Here is a 17,105-nt window from a genome sequence, read left to right as displayed (position 1 = left end):
GCTTCAGAGTCAACTCCTTGTTACCTTCAATGGCCCTTAAAGCAGAGCATATTGTCCTCCTCACGTAGTATACCTTGAAGTTAGCAATGACTCTCTGGTCCATCGGTTGTATGAGGGATGTAGTGTTTGGTGGTAGATACACCACCTTCACTTTAGGGTGCATGTTACTTAGATTTGCAGGGTGACCAGGGGCATTGTCTAAAACAAGCAGGACCTTAAAAGGCAGACCCTTCGAGGCACAATACCTTTACGCTGCTGGCACAAAGTGGTCATTAAACCAGTCCTCAAAGACCATCAAGGTAACCCAAGCTTTCTTGTTGGACTTCCAAATGACAGGGAGTTGACTCTCGAAAATGCCCCTAAAAGCCCTGGGATTTTCTGCCAAGTACACTAGTAAGAGCTTAAGCTTCAAATCACCATTAGCATTGGCCCCAGAGTAGTCAGTCTCTCCTTACCAACTTTATGGCCTGGTGCTGACTTCTCCTCCTTGGAAAGGTACGTACGATTTGGCATTCTTTTCCAAAATAACCCTCTCTCATCTACATTAAATACCTGGTCAGCAGTGTAACCACCTTCCCTAATTATTTCAGCCAAACCACTAGGGAAACTTTCTGCTGCTACAATGTCAGCACTAGTAGCTTCACCTTGTAACTTCACGTTGTGCAGGTTTGCACGAACCTTGAAGTGGTTAAAAGAACCTCTACTGGCGGAAAATTCTTCACTAGCACTGCCTTCCCCATTTTTCTTCACACTTAGGCTCACTGGAACAAGTTGTTGGTTCTGATCTTCCAGCCAGATCAACAATAACTTCTCCATCTCCACCACATTCTGACTACATTGCTTCATGTTAAACCGTTTCCTTCATTGGTGCAGCATCTTGCACATGCTTCAAAATACGCTGCTTGTCCTTCACTATGGTCACAACCGTCGTCCTACTAAGCCCCAAAGCACGACAGCTGGCTTCAGGAAGAATTGCAAAACTCTCATATGTAGTCTGCCCAACTTGACAAACTGCTTGATGGAAGCGAGTCTCTCCAAAAGACTCTCGATTGACTGACCAAGCAAGACAGGAGAGAGAGAAAGTTGCAGACTGTCTGAAGGCAAATAGACTCTCTTGGGGGATGGAAAAACCTGAAAACTCCGTGAGTTGTTCATCATCCCTGAATACAGAATCTCTAGAGTCAATGTCAATTGGGACTTCTGTAGGTTGACGAGTATTCCCAGTTCTTGAGCGAGGAGAAGGGTCTTCTGTAAGTCCTTCGTGCACTTCTCCTTCGAAGGAGATCGGAGAAGCCAGTCGTCTAGGTAAAGGCAGATGTTTATGCCTAGAAGGTGATGCCACTTCACAAGAGGTGGTGAGAACTCGAGTGAGAGCTGTAGAGAGGCCGAAGCACAGAGCCCAAAACTGAAAAAATCTGTCCTGGAAGACGAACTTGAGGTACTTTTGGAGTCCAGATGGATGGGGACATGGAAATATACATCCTGCATGTCGAGGGTAATCATCCAATTGCCCTGGTGAATAGATGACAGGACTGACTGGTTCATCTCCATCTAAAACTCATTTTCTGGACAAAGAGATCCAGAGTGCTGACATCGAGGACAGGTCTCCAACCTCCCGATGACTTGGGGACTACTAACAGACAGTTGTAAAAACCTTGTGCTGAAATCCTTGACCTCTGCTACAGCTCCCTTCTGAAGGAGGGATGAGACTTCCTCTGAAAGGGCCGAATACTTCCCCGAGCCTTTCGAGTAGGCCGTCAACATGAGGGACATAATGACTAAAGGGGTTTTTTCCTTGAACGGGGTGGAGTAGCCCTCCTTCAGGACTTTGACTATCCATTGTTCTGCTCCTCTGACACTCCATTTCTCCCAAAAAATGGAGAAGTCTGGCTCCTACTCGTACACGAAGGACCGAGTCTTCACTTCCTGGAAGAAGGCTTGACAGAGGTCCTCTTGATCGCTCAGGCCGAAAAATGCAAGTTGGAGTGGGACCTGGGATGAAACCTCTGTTTACTCCCACAAAAGGGCTGTGTCTAGAGTGGTGAGACTGACTTGATGACAAATGATGACAACTCTTAGGTCGTTTAGAGGACTGCGCAAGAAAGTTCTGTGTCGACTTCTTTTGAAAGTCCGGAGTTATCTCCTTAACCGTGGCCTGGGGAAAGAGGTGATGATGATTTAAAGGAGAGAAAAGAAGGGGTGACTTCTGCATAGAAGCGACTCCTTTGGTCATGAAGGAACACTATAATTCTCTTTTCTTGAGGACCCCCAGAGAAAAGAGCATCAAGTTCCAGTGAGCTGTCTCTGATGGCTTTGTCCAGGACAAATACTCTAACAGGACTCTAACCAGTCCTCAATCTTCTTTGTGAGGGCTCCAACCATCCAATCATGAAAAAAGAAGACTTTGAACACTTTAAAAATGTTCTTTATCAAGTGATCCAGTTCCACTGATGAAAAATGATATTTTAATGATAAAATAAAGTTTGCTCATACTTACCTGGCAGATATATATATAGCTGTATTCTCCGAAGTCCGACAGAATTTCAAAATTCGCGGCACACGCAGTGGCCGGGCAGGTGGTTAGTACCCATTCCCGCCGCTGGGAGGCGGGTATCAGGAACCATTCCCATTTTCTATTCAGATTTTCTAACGCCACTGACTCCTGAGGGGAGGAGGGAGGGCAATATGAATATATATATCTGTTAGGTAAGTATGAACAAACTTTATTTTATCATTAAAATATCATTTTGTTCATGAGACTTACCTGTCAGATATATATATAGCTGAATACCACCTTTGGAGGGGGTAGAGACAGCCAAGAATTTGGGAAAAAACCAATTATTGGTAAAATTATTTTGGTTCCTTATCTGATAGCGTAGCTGACTGAGTGGTTACTGTCACTCTAGTCTGCTTCTGCTTTACTAGAGACCCCAGCGAGGTAGTGACCTATATAGCTGGCGACTTCTAGATGATCTGTCAACGGGGCGTGACCACAATGTGACTAGATCATAGACCATACAAAGAGGACAAAAGAGCATTACTAACCACCTAACCAACACCTAAAGCGTTAGTTTGCAAAGGATTGGGAAGACTGCCTCCAGTAGTCGACCCAACAACCATAAAAACACAATTAAAAGGGGATAGGATCAGAGTTACCCCCTGTCCCCAAGGTTGCTGAAGCAGCAATGTATGGTCCCAGAGAAAAGCAATTTTCATATGCTACCTAAACATCTTGCCAAGAGTGTGAGGCAAACACCGAATTGACTTCACCAAAATGTGGCACTGAGAATGTCACTGAGTACCATATTTTTCTGAACGCCATGGAGGTAGCAACTGCCCTCACCTCGTGAGCGTTAACTCTCAACAACTTGAAGTTGAGTCGTCACAACTAGAGTGTGCGTCCTTAATGACGTCCCTAATGAAGAATGCCAGTGCATTCTTTGACATAGGTTTAACTGGTTGCCTCACAGAACACCATAAATTATCCAATGGACCACGAGTGTCCTGTGTTCTTTTAAGGTAGCACTTGAGAGCTCTAACTGGACATAGAACTCCCTCAGGTTCCTGTCCAATAAGGTCTGCTAAACCTTTAATTTCAAAGTGTCTAGGCCAAGGGTTAGAAGACCTTTCATTCTTAGCCAAGAACTTAGGGCTTAAAGATTAGACAGCATCGTGTTCCTTGAAGCCCACATGACGGCCTTGAACTTCGCTCACTCTTTCTTCGCCAGAGCCGTGAGGAATGCCGTTTTTCGAGTAACATCCTTAAGAGATGCAGAGTGGAGGCTCAAAGGACTAAACATCAAAAACTTGAGCACTACGTCCAAGTTCCAAGCAGGAGGAATTAGCTGAGGAACCTTGGACGTCTTGAAAGAGCTCGTAAGATCGTGGAGGTCCTTATTGTCAGACAAATCTAATCCTCTGTGTCTGAAAACAGTCGAAAGCATGCTCCGATAACACTTGATAGTTGGAACTGCTATATCGAGTTTTTCTCTTAAGTAAAGGAGAAAATCCGCAACCTGGCTCACAGTGATAGAGGAAGAGGAAAAGCCCTTCTTTCTACACCAACCCTTGAAGGTTGCTCACTTCGCTAGATATATCCTGTTAGATGAAGAACTTCTGGCTCTAGCGATGGCCCGTGCCACCTGGCCAGAAAAACCCCTTCGCTCTGACCAGTTTTGATAGTCTGAAAGCAGTCAGGTTCAGAGCGGGAGGTTTCAAAGATATCTCGTGAAGTGGGTTTGTATGAGCAGGTCTGCTCTCATAGGAAGGGTTCTTGGAACGTCTACCAACCAGAAGAGAAACTCCGAGAACCAGTGGTTCGAAGGCCAAAACGTGGGGATGAGAGTCATCCTCGTCCCTTGTGAGGCCGCGAACTTGCGTATGACTTCTCCCAGAATTTTGAACGGGGGAAAAGGCGTAAACATCTATTCCCGTCCAATCCCAGAGAAGAGCATCTATCGCAACTGCCCCCGGGTCGAGTACAGATGAGCTTTATAGAGGGGCCTCGCTGTTCTTGAGGTCGTGAAAAGATCCACAAGATGGCGACCCCAAAATTTCCAAAAATCTTGGCAAACCTCCTGATGAAGGGTCCATTCCTTCGGCAGGAGTTGATGGCGCCAACTGAGCAGGTCTGCTTGAACATTTTCGACCCCTGCAACAAAATTTGTGAGAATCAAAATGTTGCGAGCATAGGCTCAAAGAATAATCTCTCTTGCAAGGCTGAACAGGGAACAGAGTGTGTTCCGCCCTGTCTCTTGAGGTAATCCATTGTCCGTAGTGTTGTCCGGAGTTTACTTGAACTACACGATTGCAAACTTGGACCTCGAAGAATTGGAGAGCTAAAGATAGCCGCCAAATCTTTGATGTTGATGTGCCAGGACACCTGTTCCTCTCTCCAGGTTCCTAACACTTCCTCTCCCCTTTAGGGTTGCCCCCAACCTGTTGACGACCCGTCGGAAAAACAACACTAGGTTGGGGTTCAGAAGCTTGAGGGAGATCCCTTTCTGCAATTTCGTTGGATCGAGCCACCACTACAGATCCTCTTTTACAGAAGGAAGAATTCTCAATTCCTCTTTCAAGTCTTCCTTGCTTTGCCAGTTCTCCAACAAAAAGAACTGAAGAGGCCTGAGATGCAGACTCCCCAGGGAAACAAACTTCTCCAGCGAGGAAATGGTCCCCAGCAGACTCATTCATTCCCTCACCGAGCATGTTTCCTTCCCCAAGAAGGCCGAGACTTTTTCGTACATAGAAGTTGCCGTTCTTGCGACGGAGACGCTATAAAAGCCGCTGAATACATCTGAATTCCCAGACACAATGGACAGTGAGGGGATCAGCTGCGACTTTTCCACATTGACCAGAAGTCCCAGGGACTTCACGAGTTGCAGAGTCAACTGAAGGTCCTCCAGATACCTTCGCTTCGACGACGCTCGAATCAACCAGTCGTCCAAGTAGAGTGAGATCCTGACGTGCGACAGGTGCAACTGCATCGCAACGTTTTTCATGAGAAGTGTAAACACCCTCGGAGCAAAATGTGACGCCAACAGCATCTGGTGTTCCCAGGCGGTCACCCATCCAAGTACTGACCAGACCCAACGTTGCTTAACTTCGCTGATCGGACGAAGCGGTGTTTTCAACGTGGTATGGCCGTTGTGCAGAGTCCAAAGCAGAGAGCCCTGAACTGGTACGTCTAGTCCCCCAAGACAACCTGAGATACTTCATCGAACGTGGATGAATTGGGGCGTGAAGATAAGTATCTTGGAGATCCAAAGATACCATCCAATCCCCGGGATGAAGGGCTCCTAGTATTGACTGCGAGGTCTCCATCTTGAACTTTTCCTTCCGGACCAAGTTGTTCAGCCTGTTGACGTCCAAGACGGGTCTCCAGCCTACAGAAAGTTTTGGGACTAGAAACAATCTGTAGTAAAATCCCGGGGGACTGCGAGTCCAAGACCTGTTCCACTGCTCTCCGCTCGAGCATCTGTTGAGCAGGTCAAACAGAATTTTCTGTTTGACAGGAGGCAGTTGGGAAACAAAAAACAAAGGAGGAGGAGACAGGAAGGGAATCAAGTAACCTCTCTCTAACAGTAGGAGGGACCAAACGTCTGCCCCTCTCTCTTTCCAGGCTTGTGCAAAATGAAGCCTGGTTGCTAATGGAGTCTGGAGATGAAGGGAGTCACTTGCTACCTCTCTTGGAAGTGACATTCCTTCGGAAAAAACTCTCTCTCGTGGTGCGGGTCTCATGTTGCTTCCCATGGAAGCCCTTTGTTATGCAAACAGGGCTGCTTCTTTTTAGCCAACTGAGGAAAAGCGTTATGAAGGACGATGCAGTTTGAATGGACGTTTAGAAGACCTGAAAGAAGGTTTTGGGTTTCTTTTATTTAAGGCTGGCAGCACAGTTTGATTTTTTATGACATAATGAAAAGGGAAAAGATAGACCTGCAAAGAAAGGAGCTAAACTGAAGCTCTAAATGAAGCGCTGTGTGAAAACAGACTTCACCGAGAAATAGCAAAACAATGCTCTCTTTTTCAAAAGAACTGAGCGAAAACTGAGACGCCAGTTCTTCAGAGCCATCTATGACGACCTTGTCCATGCACTGAGTACACTGGACAGCTCCCCAGATTAATGGAAACCGGATTAGATATTATGTTCAAAACTTCCAGACACCAGTCCAAGAAGTTAAAGACCTCAATAGTCTTAAGAGGCCTTTAAACTAGTGGTCCATCTCAGTAGTCCAAGACACCTTAAAAGAAACAAGTAGATCTTTGAGGCTATGACTAGGTTAAAGTTTTGAGAAGTCAAAAGCATTAACCAATGTGCTCCCCTGTTTCAACCAAAACTTTGTCGGACAAACGTGAAGGAGGCAATCCCAGAAAATCTTTTTGATTTTTTCCTGGCAGCCATCCAATCCTGGACTTTCTTGAATGCCTTTTTGGTAGATAAAGACTTCCTCATCTTGAGAAAAAGCCAGAGTCCTTCAGAGGCTTAAGACAAAGACAACTGCAAGGTGGAGAGAGAGGATGTTCGAAGGTTGAAAAGTCTCAGGAAACAGATCCTTAAGTAAAATAGCCAGAGTCTGATAATCAGAGGAAGAAGAAGACGAAAGATGTTTCTCTTCATCCAAAGGCTGTGAAAAAAGAGGATGTTCTTCCCCAGCTGGCGGGTCTTGAGTGAGTGGTGAAAGAAGTTCTAATTCTCCGTATCGTCCAATTTTAGCAACTCCCGCGATTGAAGAAGTCGTGGCTAAATTAAGGAGGACATCAGATGTTGAAGCGGGTAGTTGTGCGTCATGATGTACAACAGGAGCGGCGTCAACACAAGAAGACTTTGAAGCTATACGGCGAGGCGAGCGCGGAGCGTCATGGCGTGTCGCGCGAGAGGCTCCGTGGCAAGACACGAGAAGAGTTTCACAGCGTGGCGTGCGCGAAGCGTCATGGCTAGGCGCGCGCCGAGCGTCAAGGTGAGGCGCGCGTGAAGCGTGAGAAGCGCACGAAGAGCAAGACGCGCTCCTGGCGTGTGTCAAGAGAAAAGTCCAACACCTCAAATCGGGGAAGACGATTAGGAAGCCACTAAACACTCTCTCTAGATGACAGACGAGAAGCCCCAAAACATCTAGCAGACGAGGAAGACGAAGCAGGAGACGAAGGTGAAAGTCTGTACCTCTTAACAGGCAGTTTCGAATCTTGAAAGGTTCATGAGAGCATCCAGCTGTTGTTGCAAACCCAACAAAATCTGACGCGTTGGAGAAGCAACTCTCTCGGGAGAAGGGCTGAACCTGAGAGAAGGAAAGGGGCGAGAGACGTATACTTCCTTCTCACAGGGAAGAAGCTCTAGCCCTTGCCTTAGCGACAGGGGTCGAGTAGCGTCATCATCCGAAAAACACTTTATTCTCTTCTGCGGAGGAATATCCACGCAACTTTCGGGGAAGAGCACAAACGTCTAGAGGAAGAGGACGTGAAGCGTCCTCTCCTCTAAGCTTCTCTTAAGAGGGCGAGAGTCCAACCGAGAGCTCCGAGGCGGGAGGACGTGTCGGAGGACGAGAAGCAATCCTTCAGGATGCGTGCCTGTGCACGATCCCTGGCAGCCTGGGTAGCGTCATCAGGACCTGCCGAAGGGACGCCAGATCGGTGGGAAGCCCCCGTAACCCTCATGCGGCTTTCGACATGCCCCCTCCCTGGTCCTGGGAGTTCGACAGAGGTCCAGGCCTAGAGGCATTATAGGGCCAATCTGACGCCCCCTCCACAACACTAGGGGCACTAGCACTAACACTTTGCGTTTGAATTGCATTCACTTTAGTTTCAAGAGCACGCATTGACTCCAACACGAGAGCCAGGGTATTACCTTCTGCAGCAACAAACTACAGGGTTAGTACTAATATTTACTACAGGGTTACTAGTAGGAGAAAACCCTGACTGTCCATCTAAGGATGCACTCTAGGAGGAAGATCTCCTCAACCTATCACGCTCCAATTTAAGCATATAGGCTTCATATTTCTTCCACTCACCCTCAGATAATCCCTCACATTCATTATAACGATTATCATAGAGCATTGAACACCCTTACATATCATACATAAAGTGTGAGGAACTATCGAAGTCTTCGATAGCCTCACCTTACATTCACCCAAGCTACAGACTCGATAGCTAGAGGTAAGACATCTTAATTATAAGAAAAGTCAAAAGCAAAATAAAAAACGGTCCACAAAGAGCGTATGCCAAGTCACAGATCCAGTCGAATACCAAAAAACAACCAAAATACTTAAGTGACAACAAATTTCGAAATCCAAATGGCGGAGGAACTGACAACAGGTGTTGACAGTCCGGCGACAGAGAAAATCTGAATAGAAAATGGGAATGGTTCCTGATACCCGCCTCCCAGCGGCGGGAATGGGTACTAACCACCTGCCCGGCCACTGCGTGTGCCGCGAATTTTGAAATTCTGTCGGACTTCGGAGAATACAACTATATATATATCTGACAGGTAAGTCTCATGAACAAACACGATTTTCACCGACGAGAAGGCTGAACGTTGTGCTGAGTTGATGAGACCGGAGAAGACTTCCTGGGAGGAGGCAGTGACTCCCAAAGAAGGAGCTTCCCTGGTGGTGTATGAAAGGCATCTCCTGTGAGTTAACCTAGAGGGTGGAAAAGCGAAGGTGGTCTTCCCTTGTTCTCTCTTTGCAGAGAACCAATCTCCTACCACTTTAAGAGCTTTCCTTGAAGAGGAGGAAAGAACCATCTTGGGGAGCTGAGCACTGACATCAGGTTGGTTCCTCACCAGGAAAGTGGAGGCAGGTGAGAATGGGGAAGCTGGTGCAAAAAACGATGGAAAGCTTGCCAGGGAATACCTCAGAAGAGCTGCATAAACTGAGGGGTAAGGCTCTTGGTCTAACTCCTCTTCATAGGCGGACAGCAGAGACAGAGACAAATCCTTTGTTGACTTGGCTACAGCAGGAGCCTTCTGAAGCCCATAATATTGGCCAATTGCTGTTTGATGGGCACCAGCTTCCAAGGACGGACCATCTACAGCGGGTGCAGTAAATCCTGAAGCTAGAAGCTGATGCTGAAGAGGAGGCGCTGAGTGCTTGGCAACTGGCGCCGAATGCTCAGGAGCTGATGCTGGCCGCTCGTGAGATGATGGCCGCCTCTTGGCACTCGGGCGCTTGGGAGCCAAATACTGGCAATCCACAGCAGAACGGTCAGGAGAAAAACGCTCTGGGCTGCCCCATGCACTGTTGGACAGTTGGGGACTGGGATGCGTTTCCTTAAACCGCTTACAGGGCAGTGGATAAAAGCGGTCAATGTCACCTGCATGTCACCTCAGAGGGAGAGACTCATCTGCGAAGCGCCATCAGCACCTCTTGTAACGACTGGAATCTTGGGAACCGGAGGACAAATGATGCACATCCAAATGCACCTTTCCAACGGCTGTCTGCTGAAGCCTGGGAGTGATTAAAAGGCTTGATTGAGGGGGTGACTACCGGTAGGCAAGCCCCACCGCCCCCCTTGGACCTCCAGTATGTCTTCTCCCAGGTTTAGGGAAGTATGACAGGGACCTTCATCTAGGAGAACCGGCGGGACGAGCAGCCACCTCCTCCACTAACACTGCATTGTCACTGTTCACTTTGTCTTCGAACATTTTGTCCATTAGGACCTTCAGGGGTGGCCCTAACTCAGCCACAGTGTTCACAACCAAGTAAAATTTCTGATTGAACCTGGACTCAAGACAGGCAATGGGATCGGAAGCATGGGATCCAGGCATGGGAGTAGGTGGTACAATAGTAGGTCTGGTGATCGGAGACAAGACAGGAACAGGGAAAAAGGAATAGTAAAATTATCTACATTACTAGGATTATTAAATTCTAGGCTAAGTAAAGCCTAATTTCGGCTCTACAGGCTGCCTTTCTCTTCATATCACTTTCCAGTTTATCCAGATGGGATTTCAAAACCTTCCATTCCCTATCATCCCAGTCCTTGCATTCATCACAAGTTTGCTCTTTGTTACAGACTTGCCCCCTACAATAAGAAGAAATTTTATGCCAATCATAAATAGACTTTATGGGTCTAGTCTTGCATCCTTCACAACAATAACAAATACTGGAGGAGCTAGAGTCTGATACAACTGTTTAAAAAAAAAAAAAAAAAAAAAAAAAGACTAGAAAACCTGAAGTAAAGCTAACAAGCTTGAAGGCTACGCAAATTTAAGAGTACTTCACCAAATCCTTTAGAAATTCAACCAAAAAACCAATGAAAAGCAATATAAGCTGCTGCATGCACCCGATGTTTAGTCAGAGGCCGGCAGAAACGAACTGAGCTCTTCAGCTGCGTTGTTCCTATTGTTCCCCGATAGTGGGCAGGAATAGTCACCTACATGAAAACAATAGAAGTGCTACTGTGATTTCTTAAATTTAAGCTGCCATGCAAGTTGAAACTATAGCTATTTAAGTACAGTACAGTACTTTGTAAGTGTAGATATGTAATTACTTGGTAAGTTACTTATATGAAATAATAGGGCTTGGGTGTCATTCAAGGAAAAATAAGACGTAACCTCCATAAGTAATCCTCTAAACAGTCAAATTTAACTGTATAAAATAAATGTACTTTCTTTCTCTAGATATAAGTAAGGTGCCTATCAACATCCTGAGATACTAAGATGCCAGATTAAACAGTTCCAAGACAGTAAGCTATAAACTGTATGTCATTTGTACACTCGTAAAATATCTAACGCAACATCATGAGCAAATTAATATCAATGCTAAAACTGGCTGACAAAAGAAGGGTTAACCTAAAGACTACCAACACATCCCTCTGGTCTGGTAATTTCCAGTTTACACGAAAAATGGGTGCTATGTTTAGTACCAGCCACTTGGGGATGAATGTCCTTACACGAGCAAAAGGTAGAAAATATCAAACATAAACAAAAGGACATACAAACATAAACAAAAACCTAAATGAAAGGCGGTAAATAGTCTGGTTGGAGACTGGCAGGAACCTGGCCACTGTAGTAGTCTTCAGTTTTACCAAAAGAAGAGATTGTTCTTTGAATTATTATGGAAAATCATCACATTGGTAAATCTGAAAATTACTACCACAGTCTAGTGCCTGCCAGTTGCTGATTGGAATATTTACCTTTTATGTCTGTATGCTCATCCCACAAGGGCTCATACTATAAACTGGGCCAATTATGCACGTAAAGTGGTAGTTAATGAACCAGAGGGGCACTGTAGTAGTCTTCAATTTTATCCCCAGAAATGCATAAAGTACTGTGCATTGGAACTGGGGTGAATGAATAAGAAGTTCCAAATTGTTATGCTTAACAACTATGAAACTGAAATAACCATTAGACTAATACCAATTTTATTCAACACATTTACACTAGTCTTTATAAAAAAAACATCAAACAAAAACAGGCCTCTCTTCTACAGGATAGTTTTTATGTTCTATGTACAAGCTAAACTGGCATTCTACCTAGGAGGGTAGCTCCCAGCACACCTTAAGTCAAATATTACCATCCAGTTATACTGCATTACACTATCTTTTGTCTGGAACTATTTGTTCCACTACCTCTTAACTTATAAAAATCTAAAAAGCATACTTACTATTTTTTTTTTTTATACATCCTAAGATGCCATGACCTGACTTGGAGGGGGCAGGAATTTGCAGTATCCCAATTGAAAAGTCTCCTGAATATCCTATTGCCTATCACATTGATTGACTTGAAAATGTTAGCTTTCAGGACCAAGCACCAGGAATTCTCAGTGCTAAGAAACTGAAAAGCAGGAGTTGAGTGGTGAGACAGCAAGTCGAGAGAAACAGAAACAAATCTAAAGGTGGTACTACCATTCACATAAATGTATAGCCTACTTTGGTAAATTCTGGATCCAAAATTATGCTATAAGAACTAAAACTGAGTAGCCTACCTGTTTTGATAATGTTATTTTTGAAGGTTTTAGGATACAATTAACAACTTTTAATCTACAACATTGTCGACTGCAAGGTTGCATCAACAGGCTTGACTATGTTGACCATGGCACATCATTCTCAGAATAGGAGGAATAAGAATACAAAATTTAAGCCAAAGGCCAAGCACTGGGACCTATGAGGTCATCATTCAGTGCTGAAAAGGAAACTGAGAGTAAAGGAGGTCTGAAAGGTTTAACAGGAGGAAAACCTCCCAGTTGTACTATGAAACAAGGTAATTCTATATATTAGCTACGGGCCTGTTTTCACCTTTTCAACTGGTTTTTCTACTTTTAGGGGTTCTGATACTGGCGGTGCATCTGTTTGGTGTCAGCCAAATGAAATGTCCCTTCACCGTGTTTATTACTGGCCTTGGGGGAGTACCCATACGTTAACAAGTTATTGCACTTGCCGGACGGGATGTGAACCATTTGAAACAGATGTACCCGTGCTCTGTCTTGTGAAGGTCGCATATGGAAACCCTTTGTTGGATGGACTTCACGGGTTAATTACACTCGAGCGCCAAAAATTAAAGGTAAATTCATAATTAGCAACCAAAAAACTGTAGAAAAAGATTACGTTAGAAGGCATTCGCCGCCGCAGAGCTACCATACAGTTCTACCTGAAACAATTGTTAGGAGAGGGTGGAATGTAAGATGGATATAAGGGAATATGAACAGATGTTCAGTGGGCTAAAAGGAAAGAATGGGGTTGCACCTAAGGGTTGCTGCAATGAGTCTGAAGTAATGCCTACAGTGCACCACATGAGGTACACTTTTGAAACTATTCCCCTACCGGGAAATGCTGTTCTACTATCACTGCCCACCCTAGCCTAGCCTACTGTACATAGGCTGGGTTAGTCTGATGCAAACTCCGCAAAATGCACTCACTTCTCTAACGTTACATAGCCGTGAGGGTATTCTTCTAGGCAGAACTACGGGTTGCTCGGCATTGGGTATTACCTTGGAAATTGGCTTTTCCTATAGTATTTTGGTTGCTTATTAACAATTTACCATTATTTTTTGTCAGTCGACTGTAATTAACATCAGAACTGATATGTTACTGTATGCCGGCCATCCTGGAATGCTACTGCACATGCACAGTGTTATAAGGGAGCTTATGGTAAAAAGTGGAGCTTTGTTCACTCCTACACGGCCTGCTAGGGCAAGTTAGGTTAGTAGGTATTATTTCATAAGTTGCCAATACACGGTATGAAATTCTAACCCACATTTTTTAAAAGAGTTCTTCATTCTCGTTATTTTGAACCCATACACATTATGCGCAAATGATAAATAAAAAATGAATCAAATTGGGACTTACAGGCTAAGATACAACAATACCATCGCCCTCCCCCATAGCTAATACGGCAAAATTGTAACCAGTAAACACCCCTAGGTTACCTTAAGTTGCTCTTTTGGTTCTTCTAGTGCTCAATCATTTCCTAACCATTTCCGCATGATAAGTTAAGTATAATTAGTTTAACCAGACCACTGAGCTGATTAACAGCTCTCCTAGGGCTGGCCTGAAGGATTAAACTTATTTTATGTGGCCAAGAACCAGTTGGTTACCTAGCAATGGGGCCTACAGCTTATTGTGGAATCCAAACCACATTATAGTGAGAAATGAATTTCTATCACCAGAAATAAATTCCTCTAATTCTTCATTGGCTGGTCGGAGACTCGAATGCGGGCCCAGCAAAGTGCTAACTGAGAACTATACCGACCTGTCCAACGAGGAACTCATTTCTGCATGAAAAAACCAAAATGGGTTTTCATGCAAAAATGGCTGGCTGGAGTCTTAATGGCAACTTATAAAATTTTACCAGTTAGTATACCTAGTTCCTTTCACAATAGGCTTCCTTTGTCAGGCTAATCCCTTCTTGAACGTATGGCTCCCTAATGACTTGCGCCTGAGCGGAACCATTCCATGACAGTCCAGTCTTTCCCCCACCCAAAACCCCACGTTCCCAAAGGGTCCGACCATGTTGGATGGAGATGCGAGGTTAATAATTGATCGACATTAAACACCACCACCTCCTTCATCTGCAACACTAAAAGTATTAATTTCCTAATGCGTGATGGATCAGGGTATGCCTACAGCCAAAGCTTTAGGCCTACCTTAGTCAGGCCACGCTTACTTTTAGGTACTCCTCGAAGTTTACTTTTAAACTTATCATTTTGAGGTAACCGGTTGCTTTTCATGAAACTTATTCCTGACCACGAAGTTTTAACAATAAACCAATATAATACCCAACATTTGGGTAGGGGTACCAATGTGTTAGGGTAGGCCTTTATTGGGAACCCAAGAAAAATTACCCATGGCCGGTTAGTATCCAAATCTAATTTGTAGTGCCAATAGAGTTCCTATCCTTATGAACACCTTTTTCGGGGTCCCCTTTGTAAATTAACGTATAATGTATTTGTATGGGTTTACCTTTGCCGAGATGAATGATGATTTATCTGATAAAGGTCGAAAAAACATGGAACAGTTCCAACAATCGTTTAGGTAACGACTCACTAACGTTCCAGCACTCTGCCAGATTCGGAAACTATTTTCATTAAAATTTCTGGATGTTTTTCAACACATTTTACTCACAATGCTGAAAGCTGTAATGACATACTAATTTTTAAAATTGTCACTAATCCATCTCTCATAATTACAATGATATACGCTTCAGTAGATGATAGATCGCAATGATGAAATGATGATAAAACAAATTGCCAGTGTTATGGACGTACATATTAATAGTTAGTGTCATTAGTAAAATGGCACTATAATTTAGTTGTAATTCGCATTATCACGAATAACTCAAAAGCTACGTGGTTTACAAAAGTTTTAAGGAATATCGAAGACTTAATTTTCTGTGTCCATCTACGAGTTGGTGTCTTTTCACCTTCAGAAACGTCTACTTTCGTTTACCCTTGAAGATTTCTCCTCATTTTTAGTGAAATGTATCTGTGACTATTCTGAACATTTAGGGGTGTTCATTTCTTATTCATTCTAAGGTCACTGCTTTAACACTTTAAGACAGTTAAATCGTGTTTTACTTTTATATGTCCTTGTCAGTTTGAGATTTCTAATTGTTAAGAGAAGGCAGATTTCCCTTATTATTTTATGATTGCTATGATATTTTCTAATTAAAAAACTGCATATACAGTAGATGCCAAACTTTAGACGATAGTTATTTTATGTACAAGCGTGGTATATTAAAGTTGGTAGTTATTCTTTGAATTTGAACTTGCTTCAATAATGTCAAAGGCAGTTATCATCCAAATAAAATGCATTAATATTACCGTCTAGAACTTTCCAGTGATCTTATTATGAAAGATCAAAACAACAGGTAAAGAGAGATTCGCCATTTTGGCAAGACGTTCTTTGGAAACTTCAAATTTCATCTGAATTTGCATACTTAAAAGCAGCGCCGGTGGTAGGAATTGCGGGGCCAATTAGAAAATTGAAAATGTTGTATGTTTGTATTTCGTGTAGTATACCTGTCTTTAAAAAAAATTAAATTCTTGATATACTAAATATTAAAAGACAATAAGAAAATTTTTATTTTCTATACAAGGTAAGGCAATTACAAACATACTGTTTATACACAGGTCTTCTAGAAGAAGCCTTTCTGGCTTGTTTTTTTTTTTTGCAAAGTCTTTCAAAATAATTTCAAATCCAATGGTTTTAGCAATATCATTTTATACAGATAGCATCGCCAAATTGTTTAGTACTCTCTCCTGCGAAATTGTTGACCGTAAGTATGTTTTAATTAGTTTTAGTTTTGAAAAACTTCTTTCACCCGATGCAACTGTTACAGGCATTGTTCAGTAAATCCTCAGAGCAACAAAAACATTCCGAAATGCTGTTAAATCGGTTGTTTACTACCAGGTATTCAAACATAGATTGAGGCTTAATGACACTGGAGTGAAGAAAGGTTTTTAGAGCCTCAAGTTCTTCGACCAACAGATGTTGTTTCAGTAACTAGTATACCTCTCCATCAGTGCTCTGTTTTTGTTGTGGTGCAAATTAAAGCTGCTTCAAGGTTTGCTATGCATTTCCTTATCGGCCTTTTGTGAACTTTGAAAGTTATTTAGAAATCCAAATAATTTTACATGGCTTTTAAGATGTTTAAATCTAGGCTCCATAGATTGAATAGCTTGGTCTAGCACTAAGCTGAATTCTGTATGTTTCTTTTGGATCATCTAAAGGTCGATCTTTTGCCTCATATGAAAACATTCCCTTCCTTCTACGTAGTATTTTCTCTTGAATTTGTCTAAACTCCAATGGTAATCCAACAGCTTCAGCCAATTCATTTGCGGCTACTAGAACATCATTAAACCGCCCCCCCCCTCTATAAATTCTTAGCCATGATAATAGTTTTTCAAATGACTCCATGCCTTCAACAATGTCCTTTGTTTCACCTTGTAGTTCCTTGCTTACATAGTTGACTTTCATAGTAAAATATCAAAGAAACCAAAAATTTGTAGTTTTTTAACTGGTTTGCTAAAGATTCAGCTTCTGCTTTTACCTTGGGCTCTTCTGTTATCTCTGATATTTCCACAAATGCATCATACTCTTCTCCAATCTGATAACGAATAGGTATATAACACTATCAATACGACCCTCATTTCATGTTTTCGGTAACGGTTTATATC

At 43.3% G+C, this 17,105-nt stretch overlaps 1 long non-coding RNA gene and 1 other non-coding gene across 2 annotated transcripts in view; both read right to left on the bottom strand.

Annotated features, from left to right (window-relative positions):
* Positions 1 to 15,116, bottom strand: part of LOC136851895 (uncharacterized) — a 52,670-nt gene extending 37,554 nt beyond the window's left edge. Inside the window, exon 1 of the long non-coding RNA XR_010856992.1 lies at positions 14,890 to 15,116. This is a non-coding gene — a long non-coding RNA (uncharacterized lncRNA). The remainder of the gene's footprint in view (positions 1 to 14,889) is intronic.
* LOC136852052 (5S ribosomal RNA) lies at positions 5,535 to 5,651 on the bottom strand. The gene has a single exon (XR_010857072.1). It is a non-coding gene; the product is annotated as a 5S ribosomal RNA (ribosomal RNA).
* Positions 15,117 to 17,105: the final 1,989 nt, after the last annotated feature.

The sequence above is a fragment of the Macrobrachium rosenbergii genome, chromosome 24, assembly GCF_040412425.1.
Source record: "Macrobrachium rosenbergii isolate ZJJX-2024 chromosome 24, ASM4041242v1, whole genome shotgun sequence".
Classification (NCBI taxonomy): domain Eukaryota; kingdom Metazoa; phylum Arthropoda; class Malacostraca; order Decapoda; family Palaemonidae; genus Macrobrachium; species Macrobrachium rosenbergii.
This window is presented reverse-complemented; position numbering and strand designations above follow the sequence as displayed.